Below are 12,841 nucleotides of genomic sequence, written 5' to 3' on the forward strand. Positions count from 1 at the left end.
ACTAGAATACTGCTGCGTGTTAAATGCACGTCTAAAAGAAAATCTATCCAAGCCACTCACACCTATGCACATTCATACATGTGCATATGCATGTGCGCATGTATGTTATCAATCAGTTTCATTTCTGTATTTCTTGTCCATAAAGAAAGAGCCGGACTCTAACATAGATTCAAGGCTCCTTCATTGGAACTTTTATCAACATCATCTAGGTATTTGTGCATATGTGTGTGTGTGTGTGCAGTATTTGGTGTTAGTGTATGCGCAGATTTGTATGTTTGTTTTATGGATGCGTTTTTATGTCTAGATGCATGCATATGTATTTATGTGCTAAATTTTTGGAAAGTTTTACATATCTTTACAGTTCCATTGATGGCTTTATGTATGTGTGTGTGTATGTATGTATGTATGTATGCATGTTCTCAGGGAGGTCCGGCGTGACACAGAATGTGACAAGGCTGGCCCCTTTTTGAATGACAGGTACTACTCATTTTTGCCAGTTGAGTGAACTGGAGCAACGTGAGATAAAGTGTCTTGCTCAAGGACACAACGCACAGCCAGGAATCGAACTCCCGACCTCACAACCGTGAGCCGAATACCTTAGCCACTAAGCCACGCATCTTCCCCCCCCCTCTCTCTCTACACACACACACATAGAGAGAGAGGTAATTTATAGAGGGGGGTACCTTATGAGCACTCAGGTATAGTCAGTTCGTTTCGAACGTATAACCTAGTTATGCTGTATAATTAACTGTAAAAATAAAAAAAATAATAAGTTTTCTGTTTATATAATCGACTGGCCCTTTCCCCCCAAATTTCGGGCCTTGTGCCTAGAGTAAAAAAGAATATCTTATGTCTTTACGTTCTGAGTTCAAAAATCCGCCGAGGTCGATTTTGCCTTTCATCCTTTCGGGGTCGATCTAATCGACTGGCCTCCTCTCTCCAAATTGCGGGCCTTGTGCCTAGAGTAGTCAAAATTATGTATGTATGTATGTATTTTTGTTCACTTTGTGTTTCGGTAATTTAAGAAACCTTATTTATTTTGATCTTATTTTATGTTTTCGCCTTTTGATTTATGCTCGGACATTTATTGCATTTACCGTATAAATAGTTAATTACCAGTACTCATCTGTTACTAAGTTTTTAAACTACAATGCTCGGAATCCTGTGTAACTCTTTCCGTGCGCATAAGCATACATAAGTAAGCATACAGAAACTACAGACACAGATAGTAGCACATAAAAACAAGACACACACTATCTCTCTCTCTCTCTCACTCACATGCAGTCATTACCTACTCTCTTCTTACCACAGTTATGTGCTTCCTCCTTTCAACTTTAAGCGACCATTCGTTTTTCATATAACGATATGAGTCGCGTTCAAAATTCGTAGCCTGTCAACCACCATAAAAAGAATAGACTTCTACGCTCTAACAATACCCTGTTCATATTGGTTTCAAATTCTGGCACAGGGCCAGTAATTTTGGGGAAAAGAAATAAGTTGATTACATCGACTCCATTGCTCAGCACGCACTTATTTTATCGACTCCGAAAGGACGAAAGGCAAAGTCAACATCAGCGGAATTTGAACTCAGAACGTAAAGACGAACGAAATACCGCTAAGCATTTTGCCCGGCGTGTTAACGATCCTGCCAGCTCGTTGTTTTTAAACACTGTTCATATTGAAAAATCTTAACCGTTTTCATAATACCTAATTACGTTCCATACGTGAGGGGGAGTTCTCTGTAAAGTAACACAAAAATTATTTAGCGAACTTTAATAAAGTATTCGAATTAGATTAGAATGCCAAACACGAATCACGTCTTGCCAGAAGTTCACTACTTTATCAACCCACCGGAAGTTCGCAAGATGATGTCTCACAAACTCGGGAATAACCAACAGCTATGGGAGTTACTTCTACGAGACAGTTACATCTAAAGATTGCCTACGGATATGAAACTTTAATTAACACAAGGTAAAATGAATGAAATTATACCGAAAACTAGATTTCTCTTCCTACCTTATCAAATTATTTTCCTTTTATTTCACAAGTTTTTCATTAGGTGTTTTCTTCCATCCTTCCCACTTATGTGATATATGCTCGTGTAGTAAGTATCTGGCTTCCCAACCACATGGTTCTGGGTTCAATCCGTGTTCAGTCCTGCTGTGTAGAACTTTTGCTAAGTGTCTTCTATAGCTTCGGGCCGACCAAAACCTTAAGTTTATTTGATAGACGGAAACTGAAAAGAAGCCCGTCGTATACATATATATATATATATATATATATATATGTATGTATGTATGTATGTATGTATGTATGTATGTGTGTGTGTGTGTGTATATACTTATATATATATATATGTATGTGTGTGTATATACTTATATATGTGTGTGTATATACTTATATATATATATGTATGTGTGTGTATATACTTATATATGTGTATGTATATACTTATATATATATATATGTATATGTATGTGTGTGTGTGTGTGTGTTTGTCCCCACTAAAACTTGACAACAAATTAGCGGTTTGTCTAAAGAACCGTTATCGGAACTGCGTTCTTTTTTTCTTTTATTTCATGAAGGACCCCCTTCGGTCATAAAGTGTTTTACTCAAGAACACAAGACACAGCCCAGTCTGGGATTCGACCTCATGATTGTGAGCCCGACACTCTAACCACTGACCCATGAGCCTTCACACACACACACACACACACACACACACGTATATATGTGTGCGTATGTATATATATATATATATATATATATATATATATATATACACACACATATACATATATAATTATATACATTACAAAGAGGGGACGGAAGGAAGGAGTGATTGATAGACAAAATGATTAAGTGAAATACATGCATACAAATATATATATATATATATATATATATATATATATATATATATATATATATAACATACACACACACAAATATATACATATACATACATATATATATATATATATATATATATATGCATACGTATATATATACATACATATAATTATACATACATACATGTATATAAATATATATGCATGCATATAAATATACATACATATATATGAATATATGTATATATATATATATATATATATATGAGTGAGGGAGAGATTGGGGTGGGGTGGGATTGAGTGATGTCTGTTCTAAAAGTGCTGTAGTGTATGTTAGCAGAATTGATGTTCCTTGAGTAGAGAAATATATTTCAGCTTGAGTGACACAAGGAGGTGCTGCTGAGGCGGCGTTGGAGGCGATGGTGAAAAATCGATAATGCAATCAATTCGATGAATATCGAATTGATTTCTCTTATTTTAGCTACAAACACACATGGTAACAATTCATTACCAACTGGCAGTGAGTTATGGACACTGTGTTGCGTTCTTTTCTCTTTGTGCGAGCCTATCTGTTTATGTAGGTCTATGTGTATGCATATGCATGTGTATGCGTACGTCTGTGTGTATGTATGTCTATATGTATGCGTATGTTGGACTGTGTATGCGTATGTGTGGATGTATGAATATGTGTGTGTATTTTCATGCGTGTACGTATGAGTATATATTTTTTATGTCTGTGTATGTGTGTATATGTATGTGTTTTTTTCTGCTTTTCAGTATATATATTTTTGTATTTTTGTTCTTGTGCGTATTCCTTTGTGTGTGTGTGTGTGTGCGCTTGTTTGTGTGCTTATGTGTCTGTTTGTTTCTGTATATATTTGTGTGTGTGTATTTTTATGTATTAAAATGTCTCTCGTTATACGTACAAGCGTGCGTGGGCGCGTGCGTGTACGTATTTATGTGTTATTTTCTTAGTTTAACTGGTGTATGCTTTATATTGGTAGTAATTGTATGTTATTGTGTTTATGTTCTGTTGTAACTATTTGTTATTACAATTATTCTTGTTAATACTGTTGTTGCTTTTGTTCTTGTTGTGGCTCTGTAACCACAGTCAGTCTTGCTTGAGCTGATCTATGACACAAAAGTTGCCAATCGAACATTGAAGAAAAAAGCCACAGGTTGAGGTCAATACCTTTCACCTTTGTGTGCCCACACCGAGGTGGTCGAACCAGTGAAGACATAAATATCATAGCTATGAATAGACAGGAATGATAGGCTTTTTAGCTGATTGTCTGAAAACCCTTTCAATTTGGTAATCACTTCTCTAAGAACATCGGTTAAAGGATTTAGAACTTTATAAAACATGCTGTCACAACGTAGTCATAAAGCTAGCTGACACAATGCCTTAAAGATTACACTGGTAACAAAGTTTTTTACTTACTTATTTTTTTGTCTTTGGCCAGTAAGTGCTATTTCCTATTTGCTTCTATCTAGAAATCAAAGGAAATGACGACTATTCCCTTCAAACTTTGCTTTTGTGACCTGGACAGCAATGTTTTCAAACTGACCTATTTTCCATTACATCTCAGACGGATTCAGTACTGAGTTGCAGAAGCAGAAATATCGTTATAGCAAGTATTCTGCTCAACACCACAGATTTGCTTGTCAGTTGCTTGACCTTAACACTCGAGCACGTCCTTTAGAAGCTGACAATATGTGCATCTCTGATCATGAGCAGAAGTAGCAGGGAAGCATCATAGCCATGTGCTAGGAGGTTTTTTTTTTTTTTTTGAATTAATGTAACAAAAACAAAGTTTGAAGGGAACAGCATTTTTTATGCTTTCTAAGGGTAAGCAAATAAAAAATAACAGTTTCTACCCAAAGACATAAATCGAGTTACACAGTATTATAATAAGGTTTAAGACCATATAATGAACAGTGTTCCGTAACCGTTTTTCACTTGCGGTACACTTATATTCTTTTCAAAATTCAGCGGCACATCTGAACTAAAAATATAAAAAATATAGGGAAAATATTATATCCGGGTTACACTGCGGAACAACTGGCATCGTTTCGTGATTCCGCGGCATACAGGTTGCGGAGCACTGATATAGAGTACGCAGCCTAAAGATTTAGGACAGTGGCTGCACGGCAAGGCGTCATGAAATGTAGGTCTTCAGACACATTAGCCTTGTTTTCAAGGTGGAATTATTTTCGTTGAGAGAAAATGAGTAGATGAGTGGAGCGATTTCGTGATAGCTTCCCTACTGAGGAATAGTCAATGTGTTTCTATCTATGAGAGTAATTGTGATAGAAATACACGTCTCCATTATATACACTTGCGTATTTAATTCCTTATTGTGTTGAAATCTATAAAGTGACAAAAGGAAATGCAGAGTAATTGTATTAGGGATCAGATAAAAGAAGTACAACACCATTTTAATTTATTTTCAACTTCGTACATATATATTTTTTTTGATAATAGTAGTTTTCTTTTCAAAATTAAACACAGTGAATATAACAACATTAGCGTGTTCGCGATAGCTACAATTGCTTTTTCAATGATGAAATTGTAATGGATAATACACACATACACACAACCCCGTCCTCCACACACAACCACACTTACACGCGCACAAACACACACACACACACACACACACACAGCTTAAATTACACATATTACTTTGTTTCTTTTTAAATTTCATATTGAGAATTTATTTTCTCGATTGTATGCACCTCGTCATCATCATCATCATCATCATCGCCATCGTTATGATCGTCGTCGACAATCATCATCATTACCATCACCTTTATCGTCATCGCGAATGTCACCGTCATCACCATGACCACCACCCCTTCGTCATAATCAACTTCCTCATCCTCAACATCATTATCAACATTACCTCCGCTCGTGTTCATTCCACTTTTCTGCTACTTTCAATCCACACACTCGGCTTTCCTTCCAGTGTTCTATTTTATTAAAATATCTGCGCTTATACTCTTTTTGCGTTAGCTTACTTCATTCACAGTGGGGGATGCAATGGTTCAGTGGTTAAGGCAACGGACTCGCGGTCGTACGATCGTGATTTCGATTCCCAGACCGGGCGTTATGAGTGTTTATTGAGCGAAAATACCAAAAGCTCCACGAGGCTCCGGCAGGAGGGGGTAGTGGTGAACCTTGCTGTACACTTGCACCACAACTTTCTCGCCTTCTTTTTTCATGTTTCTGCTGTGTCTGTAGTTCAAAGGGCCGGCCTTGTCACACTCTGTGTCACGCTGAATCTCCCCGAGAACTACGTTAAGGGTACACGTGGGTGTGGAGTGCTCTGCCACTTGCACGTTAATTTCACGAGCAGGCTGTTCCGTTGATCGGGTCAACTGGAACCTTCGTCGTCGTAACCGACGCAGCACCACGACTACATTCACAGATAAGATGGTAAGTACTTTCGTCTCTCTCTCCCATAAATTCTACAGTTGCTCTCTGATTGAGATCTATCAATCTTTGTCTCTATCGAATTCGTCGTAATGGTTTGTCCATGAGTGGCTATAATTAGCGATTAGGTTTCTCGTTTCTAGTTTCCATCTATCATCCGCAACCAGCGTTCTATACTTCCAGCATACACGATTTTGTTTCATGAATTGGTCGTATAATTCCTTCTCTTTCCTGCTGCTTGTTTTGTTTTTTCGTTTACCTGTTCTTGAATTCTCTTAAACTTTACTATTTACTATCATGTTAAGACGGCGAGCTTGTATAATCGATAACACGCCGGGCAAATTACTTACCGTCGATTCGCCCGTCTTCACAGTCCAGAATTCAAATTCCGCCGAAGTAACATTCAGCACTGAAATCGATGTAATCAACTTACCCACTCCCCCGAAATTGCTGGTCTTGTGCCAAAATTTAAAATCATATTATTATTATTATTATCATTGATGTTGCTGTTGTTAGTAGTAGTAGTAGTAGTAGTAGTAGAAGTTTGTTGTTGTTGGCACTCCGCCGCTTACGACGTCGAGGGTTCCAGTTGATCCGATCAACGGAACAGCCTGTTCGTGAAATTAACGTGCAAGTGGCTGAGCACTCCACAGACACGTGTACCCTTAACGTCGTTCTCAGGGATATTCAGCGTGACACAGCGTGACAAGGCTGGACCTTTGAAATACAGGTACAACAGAAACAGGAAGTAAGAGTGAAAGTTGTGGTGAAAGAGTACAGCAGGGTTCGCCACCATCCCCTGCCGGAGCCTCGTGGAGCTTTAGGTGTTTTCGCTCAATAAACACTCACAACGCCCGGTCTGGGAATCGAAACCGCGATCCTATGACCGCAAGTTCGCTGCCCTAACTACTGGACCATTGCGGCTACTCTAGTAGTAGTATCTTAAACTCAGACATACACACACATACTCTCTCTCTATCTCTTTCTCTCTCTCTCTTTCTCTTTCTCTCTCTCTCTCTCTCTCTTTCTCACACACATGCACTCACATACATATCTTACAACTGTCTGCGGTTGCTTCTCGTTCACTTTCCTTTTAGACGTTCATGACAATTGAAAAGGTTTTTGAGGGGGAAAGACAATACCTGTAGCTTTCTCAGAAATACACTTTATTGCAGCTAAACTATTTCCATTTGGAACTAACAGCATATTACGATTCCAGAAACTGTGTATCTTGAAAACTAGAACAAAATATATTTCTTTCCTCCCTTTGAAACAAACAACGGAAAAAAATTAAATATTTTGCATGAAGAATTTTATATCTTCGATAATGGACATTTGAACATTATTGCTATTATTTCTTACATTTTAACATATGTTAGTAATAAATGTTATATTTCAATTTTATATTTCAACTAGTGACCTCCTTTTCTTTTACGTACGATTTTGTTCTGGTTTTGTCCTCTGTTTTATGAGTGTTTAGTGTTTAGGCAGCTCTTTTCAACGTTTGATTGTTCAAATATCTATTGCGCTTTATTATAGCACACGTTATATTGTTACAATCATAAATACATACATACGTACGTACACGTAAATATACATACGTACGTATATACATACATAGATACGTATGTGCACACGCACATACGCACAAACTCACGCACACACACACACACACACACACAAGCGGTGGAATCTGAGAAAACGAGAGGTGATCTGTGGCGAGCAAATAGATGTAAAAAGGTCAGAAATTGGAATAAATCACGTTGCTATCATCAAAAGATAATCTCGTCAAATTTAGAAACAGTTTATACGTATGTATGTGCAGGCACACACACACACACACACACACACAGACACAGAACACAGACACACACACAGACACGCGCACACACACAGACACACACACCGGACGTGATTGACTTCAGAATAAAACTGGATATATACATTTCTGTTCCTCTAATTATATATATATGTATATATATATATATCGCGAGATCATGGTTTCGAGATCGCACGATCGTGGTTTCTATTCACACATAGATTTCTCTCTCTCTCTCTCTCTCTCTCTCTCTCTCTCTCTCTCTGTAGAGAGAGAGAGAGGGTGATAAACTGAATATTAATTCAATTTAAAACCAAGTGGCCTAGCATATAAAAAATCTGAAAATTCAGAAAAATTGTATTACATGTGTATAAGAATGGATGACCCCTTCTTATACACATGTAATATATATCATGGACTCTCCCATCGTTAGACATTGCCGAACAACTACACAGAGGATTTGTTTATGGTGATCAAATGTTTGTGTACACATAAGCTCAATTCTTCCACATAATCGACTTTACCTGTACAGGTGCATCGTATGCCACATGTCAGATGACAAAATAATCGCAGAGTAACGTGAAATGAAATGCCCTAACCACTTGTGTATGTATGTATGTATATGTATGCTCGATTTGTAGATCTGACAGATGGCTTTTGAAGGTTTGGCTGAAGATTTGTTGTAGAGAGGTATTGCTATGTTTACCCGCTGAAGTGTCTTTTCAGCCAACACACATCAGAACGGGGCCCTAAAGTGGTGTTGCCGATGGTGCAACGATGAAACAACGTAGCCACATATTCATGTGCTTGTTTGCATGCGTGTTTGTGTGTGTGTGTGTGAGAGAGAGAGAGAGAGAGAGAAGGACAGGGATAGGGAAAGACCTCAGTGGAATTTGAACTCAGAACGTAAAGACAGACGTAAACGCCGCTAAGCATTTTGCCTGGCGTACTAACAATTCTGCTAGCTAGCCGCCTTAAAGCAAATATAAATATCGTTATTTCGTATATGAAATAGAGCAGATGTTGTAGCCGTTGCCATGACGTGGTATATTCAACCTAATAACTGTTAGAAATGTCACTTTACATTTTATACAATAAACCAATATCAGTTTTTACAAAGTAATATCATCGCGATATCCATATTCTGCATGACGGAGGTATGTCGTTTCAAATACGAAACGATATTGCAAATTTTTATCGTATATTTCTTATATCAGAATAAATTTTGTATGATTCTTTTTTTTTATTTTGATCGTCTATGTCTATTTTACCGATATTATTCAAATCCCACGATACATAATCCTGCATAATGCTTCTGTAGATTAACGTAATATGTTTTTGGTTGACACCAGCAACATCTTAGCGAATAACCGTAGTTGTTATCCTATCAACGTATGATATTTATCGCCATCTACAGGAATATCAATACAAGAGCCCAACAGAAGTTCAGTGATAGTATTGGCAAGAATATTTCAAAAGCGAATGCAAAGACTGTGTACTCGGCAGTAACATAAGACGATGACGAGCACCACCACCACCATGACCACCACCAAAACTTTCTCCATGACAATCATCAACGCTTCTGAGGCCAAAGACGGTTCGATCTAAACCTACTGCTTTTTTGAGTTTCGAACCGCAACATTTTAAAGCAGCTGCTCTTCCTGTTTCTGTAGTTGTTTGCTACTCCATTGCTCTGTCTCTTATCCGTCCTCCTCCTTCTCTCTCTCTCTCTCTCTCTCTCTCTTTCTCTGTTTCTCATTCTCTCTTTCCAGCTCACTGGTGCAGAAAGCTCGTAAGTTGTTTTTGCTATTACAAATGTAATAACTACCGTTTGCCCTGCTCTATCAGCTTTATTGCTCTGTATTTCTGCATTCGCGACGGGGTACAATTTTAAAATGACTCCGTGGTTTTGACGAAAAATAACGACATTCAAATACTGCCGCGTTCCTTCGGTCACATATTTGCTCGACACTCTGTACTTTACCACGCGTCCATCTCGCGCCACAACCAGGGATAAATGCAGCTACCAAGTCCTTTGACTGTCACTCATGTGCCGTGGTACAAACCTAAGAATGTGTGTGTATCGATCTCTACTTGCCGTTTTGCCTCACGTTCGGTCCCGAAAATCTGATGCATACCACGATAAAGCTTTTGGTCTGCAGCTACGTTCTGAGTTCAAATTCCGCCAGGGTCGACTTTGCTTTTCATCCTTTCGGGGTCGATAAATTAAGTACCAGTCAAGGACTGGAGTCGATGTGATCGACTTACTCCTCCCCGAAAATTTCAGGCCTTCTGACTATAGTAAAAAGGATTTTTCTTCTTCTTTTTCCTCTTCTTCTTCTTCTTCTTCTTACTATTATTATTATTATTATTATTATTATTATTATTATTATTATTGTCATCGTCGTCATCATCATCACCACCATCTTCATCGTCGTCATTCTTGTCATCATCATCATCATTACCATCATTGTCATCCTCACTGTCACCGTCATCACCATGATCACCATTCCATCATCATCATCATCATCATCAACAAGAACAACAATAACAGCAGCAGGAACAATCCACATATGAACATGCGAAGAGGTAGGTGGGTTGGTACAATACTATCCGAAAGCAATAATGTCTAATTTGACAGTGCTGTTGTGGTTGTTGTTGTTGATGTTGCTGTGGCGGTGGTGGTGTCATTGTTGTTCTGAAAATACAACCAAAATTACATCCTGGTACACCACCACCACCTCCACCACAATACTCTTGTTATACGGCGTTCACTACATTTTTCTTTAAAAAAAAACATATATATATATATATATATATATAGTTCAAAAACACAATAACAAAAAAACAAAAAAACAACAAAGTGAGGACGTGATATGGATAGTATTATTGGACGCTCAGGAAAGGAAAGAGAGAGTGTATGACGTTTCGGGCGTAGCCCTTCGTCGGAAAGATGGAAAGTTCGGAGAATGGAAGAACGGAGAAAGAGGAAAATGGTACCGATGCCCACATATATATATATATATATATAAATGTATTGATCGATCGTTCTAATAACTCAACACATATTGTCTCTTTTGGCAAGATTCAGGAATTGTGGGCATAAAGTAAATAAATAAATAATCAATCGTTAAAGGAAACTCCCTTGTTTTGCTGTGGCCATCAACAGCAACAACGATAATGATAATGATAATGATGATGATGATAATGATGATGATGGTAATAAGAATAAAGATAATAAAATAACATCAACGATAACGACAATGATGATGACGATGATGATGATGATGATAAAGTTAATAACAACGATGAATGATGATGATAATAATAATGATAATGATGATAATAATAATGATAATAATAATAATGATAATAATAATAATAATAATAATAATAATAGTAATAAAGATAATAAAATAACATTAACAATAACGATGATGATGATGATGATGATGATCATAATAATAATAATAAGAAGAAGAATGTAGAATGATGGATTGCCTTTAATTTCAGAATTTAGACTTATTTTGTTGATTCTTATCATCGCTTTTCGACAATAATCGAACTATAAAATGAATATTCGTAGAGACAAAGTTCAGATCGAAAATAACTGTGATTAATTCAAACGATTATTTTATATGAAATGAAATATATGAGAGAGAATATTGTATGTGAATAGATTTCGAAAGGGGGTTCTTGTTTGTTTTTATTAATGCTATGAGTTCGATTTTTTTTAACTGTCTATTTAGGTTAGCTTAATTAAACACAGATGGCTCGCCCACACTTTCACCCCGGAGCTATTCAACCTGAATGTATCTCCAATATTTATCGAGTTATTTCTGATTCCTCATGTTCGGAGAAATCTACTGGGAAATCAAAGATGTGTTTATGAAGAAACTGAATGAAAGAAACTTTGATGTACCCACGAGGAAACAAAATAGAAACGACAAAAAGAAAAAAGAGCAGAAGGAACTATGAAGCAAGTAAATAGAAACGAAAAAAAAAGAAGCAGTTACATTGAAGCAACCAAACGGAAAAAATTAGAGGCAACTAAATTGAAGGAACCAGGAAGCAACTAAATAGAAACGGAAAAAAAGAAGCAGTTACATTGAAGCAACCAAACGGAAAAAATTAGAGGCAACTAAATTGAAGGAACCAGGAAGCAACTAAATAGAAACGGAAAAAAAGAAGCAGTTACACTGAAGCGACCAAACTGAAGGAACTAGGAAGCAACTAAATATTTTTGCGACTCCGTGGTCTTTGCACGCTACGATCTCCTTTAATGACCTGTGGTCACCGGACAACACCAACTCCATCTACTCCAATATTGTTAAGGTGAACTGTCAAAGGATCCTATACGTGGTTGATCGACAAGCTAGAAATAACAGTGAAAATACATTGGAAGGGGTAGCCATAGATGGAATGCCGTTGATCATAGGTCTGCTTGATCAAGGCTGACCTGCGGCTAAAGAAGGAGGAGGAGAAGACAAGAAGAAGAGGAGGAGGAAGAAGGGGAAGAAGAGGAAGAAGAGGAAGAAGGGGAAGAAGAAGAATATGAAGACGAAAGAGAAGAGGAAGGTGAAGACGACAAGAAGGAGAGAAGGAGAAAAAAGACAAGAATAAGAGAAGGGGAGGAGCAAGAAGAAGAGAAGGAAGAAGACAAGAAGGAGGAAGAAGACAAGAAAAGGAGGAAGAATACAAGAATAAGAGAAGAGGAGGAGCAAGAAGAAGAAG

At 37.4% G+C, this 12,841-nt stretch overlaps 1 protein-coding gene across 2 annotated transcripts in view; it reads left to right on the forward strand.

The window, feature by feature from the left end:
• Window positions 1-870: 870 nt before the first annotated feature.
• Window positions 871-12,841, forward strand: part of LOC106873040 (uncharacterized) — a 526,342-nt gene continuing 514,371 nt past the window's right edge. For both annotated transcript variants that reach the window (XR_016238090.1, XM_089340317.1), the window contains exon 1: window positions 871-1,971. The gene's annotated coding sequence lies outside the window, so the exon portion shown is untranslated. The remainder of the gene's footprint in view (window positions 1,972-12,841) is intronic.

Source organism: Octopus bimaculoides, chromosome 23 (genome assembly GCF_046866305.1).
Source record: "Octopus bimaculoides isolate indiv1 chromosome 23, ASM4686630v1, whole genome shotgun sequence".
NCBI lineage: Eukaryota > Metazoa > Mollusca > Cephalopoda > Octopoda > Octopodidae > Octopus > Octopus bimaculoides.